Here is a 7,704-nt window from a genome sequence, read left to right as displayed (position 1 = left end):
GGGGGCCTGAAGATGGACAACAGACAAGACTACCTACTACATCTGAAGACAAACAACACTGAGGAAAATGACATCCCAAAGAGTAAAGAAAAGCAGAGGAGAGGAGAGAGAGACAAAGAGAGAGAGAGAGACAGAGATGGAAACAGAGAAACAGAGAAAAAGACATAAAGACAGAGCTAGAGAGAGCAAGAGATTACAGATTAGAGATTTCTGACAGTATAAAGGGGAAAGTGAATCATTCCCCCAAACACTCTGTGAAATCAGTGGAGGTCCTCTGACTGAGGGCATTTAAACCTAGTCTGGAGAACATATCAGAGAAATTCATAGCTGGAAATGGCCTCATCCAGACGTTTCTCTTGGGCTCCTGGGGAGACGGTGCCTGTTTCCCTACTCACTGATTTCTGCAGGGTGGTCCTTTTAAAAAAGCCCCCTTTGGGCTTTAAATGGAGCTGTATTAAAACAGGCCACCCCTTCTGGTAACTGTCTCCTGAGTCATAATCATAATGCGTGCTCCTATAATGTTCACCTCACAACAGTCCTAGAGAGGAAGGTAGCATAAGTATTGTAATTATTCTTATTTTCTAGGTAAGGAAACTGAGGTTCCAAGAGTTGAAGTGGCTTATTCATGGACATAGAGCTGAGAGTCAGAGTCTGGACTGAGAATCAAATCTTCCCCTTCTGAGGAGAGTTGTCCTTCCATGCTGAGAACCCAAAAGGCATCAGAGCCACAGGCTCCTGGGCTCTCACTTTTTCCAAGGTTCTGCAAGGGTTCTAGAGTTAGAGCCAGAAAAGGAACTTCTAATCTAATATACTCCTTAGAGCAGCTAGATGACCCAAAGGATAGAACAATAGCCCTGGAGTCACCAGGACCTGAAATCAAACTTGATCTCAGACATTTAACGCTGTATTATCCTGGACAAGTCACTTAACCCCAATTACCTCACCAACCCCCCCCTCAAAACTAACGTCCTCTTTGTTGATGAAACTGAAGTCAACCCAAGTTAACCCAGATCAGTGCTCATTCCAGTGTATCTCACACATGCTCATCATGGGGACTCTGGAATGGCTTATGGTCCAAATAGATCCCACCCTTGTTCTTCCATAAAAGCCTGGGGCTGTTCCCAGATCTGCTTAAGAACCTGTAGTAACCAGCACAATTACCTTTACACCTCAGAACTTATCTCAATATCTTGAGGCTTCTCACTCTGGAACATTCCTATATCCTTCTCTCATTGTTACTAAAAATTTTTGGGGGGGAGACAGTAGGGGTTAAGTGACTTGCTCAGGATCACACAGATAGTCTGAGGATGAATTTGAACTCAGTTCCTCCTGACTCCAGGGCCAGTACTCTAACCCCTCTGTCAACTAGCTGCCCCTCATTCTCTCATTATTAGTAAGGTCCTTCAGATCCATCATTTTGGGGAAGACTGGGTGTGTCCATCCTTCATTACCCTCCAAGTTCTGTTTCTGATTCTGCAGACTTTAGCTTCACTTAAAACCCTCCCTCTTCCCTCTTCAATTCCCTTTTGTGGGTCTTTATCTTCTCCATTACAATGTAAGTCCTTTGAGGGTAGCAATTGTCTTTATTTTATTTGGATTTGTATCCTTAGTTCAGTGCCTGGTAGGTAGTAAGCAGTTAATAAATACTTGCTGCCTGTCTGCCTGCTTTACTAGGGGTGGTATAGGACAGACAAATCATTCAAGGTATCCAGCAGTGTCAAAACTCTGGTTTTTGTCACTACCTTGAATTAAAATCAACAAATTGCTTGTTTAGTTGGTTTTCAGCTAGGTTTGACTCTTTGTGATCCTCTTTAGGGTTTTCTTGCCAAAAATACTGGAGCAGTTTGGCATTTCCTTCTCCAGTTCATTTTGCAGATGAGGAAACTGAGGCAGAAAAGGTTAAATGACTTGCCAACTAGTGTCTGAGACTGTATTTGAAGTCAGATCTTCCTGACTCTATGTCTGGCACTCTATCCACTGTACCACATTAAGAACCTAATATAGAGTAAGCAGTAAGGCTCCCAAGACAGTCAATTCAAGTCCACAAATATTTAATAAGTGCTTGCTATGTGTTAGGCACTGTGCTAAGCACTAGAAAAGAAAAATTAAGTCATTCTTGCTCTCAAGGAGTTTACTCCTTTTTAAAAAAAATTTTTATTTTTTTATTAATTTTATAATTATAACATTTTTTGACAGTACATATGCATAGGCAATTTTTTACAACATTATCCCTTGTACTCCCTTCTGTTCTAAATTTTTCCCCTCCTTCCCTCCACCCCCTCCCCTAGATGGCAGGCATTCCTATACATATTAAATATCTTATAGTATAAACTAGGTACAATATATATGTGCAGAATCGAATTTTGCTGTTGTTGTTGTTGCAAAGGAAGAATTGGATTTGGAAGATGAAAATAATCTGGGGAGAAAAACAAAAAATGCTAACAGTTTACACTCATTTCCCAGTGTTCCTTTTCTGGGTGTAGCTGATTCTGTCCATCATTGATCAACTGGAACTGAATTAGATTTTCTCTATGTTGAAGATATCCACTTCCATCAGAACACATCCTCATACAGTATTGTTGTTGCCATGTATGATGATCTCCTGGTTCTGCTCGTTTCACTCAGCATCAGTTGATGTAAGTCTCTCCAAGCCTCTCTGTATTTCTCCTGTTGGTCATTTCTTACAGAACAATAATATTCCATAACATTCATATAACATAATTTACCAAACCATTCTCCAATTGATGGACATCCATTCATTTTCCAGTTTCTAGCCACTACAAAAAGAGCTGGCCACAAACATTTTGGCACATACAGGTCCCTTTCCCTTCTTTAGTATTTCTTTGGGATATAAGTCCAGTAGTAGCACTGCTGGATCAAAGGGTATGCACAGTTTGATAACTTTTTGGGCATAATTCCAGATTGCTCAAGGAGTTTACTCCTAATCTTGAATTAATGACTGCTCTCTCTCCCCAAATAGTGACTGCTCCCCAACTCCAGGATACCTTGGGAAGAAAAAGGCATAGAGGATTTAAGAAAGCTGAGGCTCAAATTCTGGGGACTCTATTGCCCCAGAGAAGAAAGTAAAAGTAGAAGAAAAATGGTGTTTGAATTCTGGGAAAATTAGTTTGAATTCTGGGGCAAGTTAGTTCACTTCTCAGCTTCAATTTCCTAATCTGTAAAATGTATCCCAAAAGTCCCTTCCAGCTCTAAAGTCTATGATCTGGGAATCCTTCTGGTTCTGGATATTGTTGAGTGTGTGTGAGTGTGCGAGAGAGAGAGAGAGAGAGAGAGAGAGAGAGAGAGAGAGACAGAGAGAGAGAGAGAGAGAGAGAGAGAGAGACAGAGAGAGAGAGACAGAGAGACAGAGAGAGACAGAGACAGAGACAGAGAGAGAGAGACAAAGAGAGAGAGAGAGAGAGAGAGAGAGAGAGAGAGAGAGAGAGAGAGAGAGAGAGAGTGTGTGTGTGTGTGTGTGTGTGTGTGTGTGTGTGTGTGTGTGTGTGTGTGTTGGGGGAAGGAGGGGAGGAATTGCCTCTATTTTTGTCCATTCCCTCCAAACCCATTGGGGGGACCCCAACAGATGGGGCTTGGAATTTGGAAGGGGTGATAGTGGGAGTGGGATGTCACAGGGAAGAGGACAGATTTTAGCCACCTGACCACGCCTGTGCTAAGAGAACCTCCTAAATGACTGCCTTGGACTTCCACGGTTCTCTTACAACAGAAACAATTGGGGGGAGGGGAAAAAGGCAAAGAGGGAGTGGTGGGATTTGTTCAGCCTGAGAGGGTTGGGGGGAGGAAATAGAATTTCAAAGCGGTTTTCCCCTCGGCTACCCCCTTTCCCAACCCTCCCCCACACCTATCCCTCCTCCCCACACAGGCTGCATTCCACAAATACAGACACACTGGGGGTCCAGGCTGGGGAGAAATCAGCTTAAACTGGAGCTCAGGTTACAGCCCGACTGCCTTCCAAGGAGCTCAGATCCGCCTGGTCCTTTCCAAACTAAACTCACCCTGGTGGGACACTAAAATTCCAGCTCTGATTCCACCCCCTCACGTCCCCTCACCTTCACCTCTCATCCTGTTGGCCCCTGTCATGAGAAAGGAAGTCAGTCCAGCAGGAGGGAGGGAGCCAAAGAGAAAAAGGCAAAGGGAGGACAATTTCTAGGTCTGAAAAGGAAGTCTAAAGTGGAATGTGTATGATAGGGAGAAAGTGAGGAAGGTGGGGGGCTGGGAGATGGTGAAAGAGGGATCCTAGGATCATGGATTTATAGCTAAAATGCTCTTATGTCATCCATGCGGACCATTTCAAACCCAGCTTGCTGGATCTGACTCCAAATTAATCTTCCCATTGCACCACACTGCCTCCCAGTCATCACTGGGTCATGAGTTCAGAGTTGAAAAGGACTTTAGAGATCACTGTCACCCCCTCAATTTACAGATGAGGACTCAGGGTCAGAGGGCTCAAATAATTTAGCCTAGGCCATGCCCAGGTAGTCTAGGCAGGATTCCAATCTGGGTTCATTGACTAAGGAAATCTGAGATAGGATGTGGAATGAACTTCAGGATTTGAATCCTGGGTCGGATCACTTAACATTTCAAGGCCTCAGTTTCTCCATCTGTTGGAGTCAATGACTTGAAATCCAGGGCTCTTTCCACTATGTTATTGACTCTATTCCCATCTTTTTTTAAACAAGGAAAAGAAATAGCAAAGTCTATGTTTCCTTGGTCTAAATCTTCCCTGGTTAGCTCTTAAGATCATTTCAGGTTGCTGGGACAAGGGTAAAGTTAACAATGGGGTCATGGGATGAATCATTTCTTAATGGGATCATGGGATTGGGGTACATTGGGGTACACACAACACAATCGATTCTGTCTTTTAAAACACACACACAGACACACACACACTCACACACACACACACACACACACACACACACACACACACACACACAGAGCTCAGATCAGCCAAGAGCAATGGAAAATATGTTAGGTTCAATCTTCCCCAAGTGGGGCCTCACAGAGCTTAAGGGATTGAGGGTTAAAGTAACCTTGTAAATAAGAACTGAGGTTTCCCAGCCCACAGATGTTCTAATGCAAAAATGCATGACCTCAGCATTCTTTCCAACTAGCCCAATTTTACATTATTAGCTTGTCCAAGACAAGCTACTCGTTTCATGTAGTCAAGAGCTTCATTCTGTCCTCCTAAACAATTTTGGCTATTCTGGGCACCATCACAGTCCGGGGGGGGGGAGGCTTAGACTTCAAGTTCTGTGAAGGCAGTCTTAGATGCATCTTCTGTCTCTCTATACCTGCCAGTCTGTGATGCTAAATAAATGTTTACTGGATTGAATTGACATACAGAGAAAGAGACCTGAGAGGTAGACACCTACCTCCATTTCCCCATTGAACACCATCCTCCACTCTTTATTTTGCAGATATGGAAAATAAGGCCGCTGACTAACCAGTGATGGCACAATGGAATGAATATAGAAAAGACCTTAGCATACAACCATAGATCTAGAACAAGAAGGAACCTCAAGGATCGTCGAGTACAACTCCCTCACTTTAGAAATGAGGAACTCCAACAAGTTTAAGGGACGTGAACAAAATCATGCAATAGTAAGCATCAGATGGAATATTTGAACCCATGCTCTTTGTCTCTAGAATTGATTCTTTTGTTACTATTCCATTAGTTCAATTCCCTCTTTCATTCAAGGAAACTGAGGTCCAAAGAATTCATACAACTGAATCTGATCTTAGGAATTTTTTCCAGACTCAGCAAACATTGGTTAGATTAATTAAAATTAGATTAATTAAATTGGTTAGATACAGCTCCAAGAAATCGGATGAAATATGCAATCTGAATGTTATGTTCCACCCCCAACAGCCAGGGAATATTCTACATACAGTAGGTGCTTCATAAATACTGTGGACCTCAACCTTAGTCTCCTGAGTAATTCTGCCCTAGCCCCAAGGACTCTTTTGAGCTCCAAGATTCTGATTCTAAGGCCCCACCTGGCCCAAGTGAGCTTGTTGGGGATCCATGGAGCAGAAGTGCATTCGAAGAGAGCTCTGGGAAGAAGCCAGGGAGGATTGGTTGGCTGGGCTCTGTTTTGCCCAGCCTAAACCAAGTCTAGGTGTGGGGAGCTTTCTTTCAGCATTCTTCAGACTCCTCTTGGCCCTTCTGACCTGCCCTGTCCTGCAGGGAGGGAAGTCATTTAGTCAACCAACACCCAGGGATCACCCACTTCATTCAGGGCCCTGAAATAGAAGCTGGAGCTCTGGTTCCTGCCCTAGGGGTGCTAAAGATAAAAGAGAAGCAAATATCTCTGCCTGGGCAAAAGTTCATGGACTGAAGAATGTCTTTCCCTACTGAGAAAGGTGTAGATTGTGCCTGTATTAACCATTCTGTTTTCAAGCCAGTGGTTTGTTTACTTAGCTGCTGACGTCTTCCTCCTAAGGGTCTATTAGTGTTTGTGTAGCCTGGTAAAGGGCAGGAATTGGGCTTGTGTTTACTTTTCGTTCCCAGGGCTAATGATGCTTGACAAACAAACAGACAAACAAAAATACTGTACCTTTTGATGTGCCAAGAGCCTCTGGCCCTTACAGCCAAGTTACTGAGCCAAATTGCTCCCCTCTTCTCCTTCCTGCCCCTCACCTCTACCTTCCTCCCGTTCTACCTTTCCAGCCTTATCTTTGTTATTTCCCCTAAGCTCCAGGCAAACCAGTCTCCCCCAGGCCAGTTCTCTCAAAGTGACTTGCGCCTTCCTCCTGACTGTCCCCCCATGTCTGGCTTTTCAAGTACTACTAGTCACCTTCTATGCACATTTCCCATGCTGCCGTTTCTAGGAAGCCCTCCCCAATGCTTCACTACACTATGAGTGATCTTTTTTTCTCTGTTTTTCCAAAATTTCCATGTATCCAAACTATGTAGTATTTGTACAATGCTTGGCATTTAACAGATGACTGATCTTCCTGTCCTCTTCCTGAGATCTAGTGTCTTGTGGGGTCTGTAAGAGTGGGCCTGCAGTTAGTAAAGGATTCATAAGTATTGTATGAACCCAGCCTTGGTGTCCTTGGTCTGCAGGGAGGAGTGGAAAAAACTTTCAGTCAGATGATGATCCCCTTCTGAGAGGGACAGAGGGAAAAGTGCATTGGGATGATGGTATAAGTATTTGCCTGGCTTGAGCAGTAGGATCTCAGCCTCAGAGTCAGACTGGATTTGGTGAATTTAGGAGAGTTAAAAGTCCAGAGTCTGGTGGATATAAAGTCTCTGAATGCAAAATATCTCTGACTCAGAATGGAGAAAAGAGGAACTCGGGGTGTGAGAGTCCAAAACCAAAATTAAATGAAACAAAACACAACAGAAACTACCTCTCCGATTTTTAGGACCTCTCTAAGCACTAGTTAATGTCGGGAAGATTGTTTCTGCTCTGGACCCACCTCTTCCTTCTGCCTAACACACCCTTCCCTAACACTTCCTGCCCTTTTTTTTTTTTTTTTAACTTTCATTGTTTGTGTCCATCTTGGATGACATCCCTGGTCAGTCAGTCAATAAACATTTTATTAAACACCTACTATGTGCCAGGTAGAACAAAAAGGAGAAAAGTCAACACAATGTCAGATGAGTTCTGAGAATGGCAAAGGTCATTTCTAAATCTCAGGGTCAGATCACTTAGATTCATAGAGCTGGAAGAGAAT

The 7,704-nt window shown here is 43.5% G+C and overlaps 1 long non-coding RNA gene across 1 annotated transcript; it reads left to right on the top strand.

The window, feature by feature from the left end:
* Nucleotides 1–2,174: 2,174 nt before the first annotated feature.
* Nucleotides 2,175–7,451, top strand: LOC141557728 (uncharacterized). Its single transcript, XR_012486883.1, has 2 exons — nucleotides 2,175–2,636; nucleotides 5,439–7,451. It is a non-coding gene; the product is annotated as an uncharacterized LOC141557728 (long non-coding RNA).
* The last annotated feature ends 253 nt before the right edge of the window (nucleotides 7,452–7,704 follow it).

Source organism: Sminthopsis crassicaudata, chromosome 2, assembly GCF_048593235.1.
Source record: "Sminthopsis crassicaudata isolate SCR6 chromosome 2, ASM4859323v1, whole genome shotgun sequence".
In the NCBI taxonomy this organism is placed as follows: Eukaryota; Metazoa; Chordata; class Mammalia; order Dasyuromorphia; family Dasyuridae; genus Sminthopsis; species Sminthopsis crassicaudata.
The sequence above is the reverse complement of the archived record's forward strand: the minus strand, read 5'-3'. Positions and strand labels throughout refer to the sequence as shown.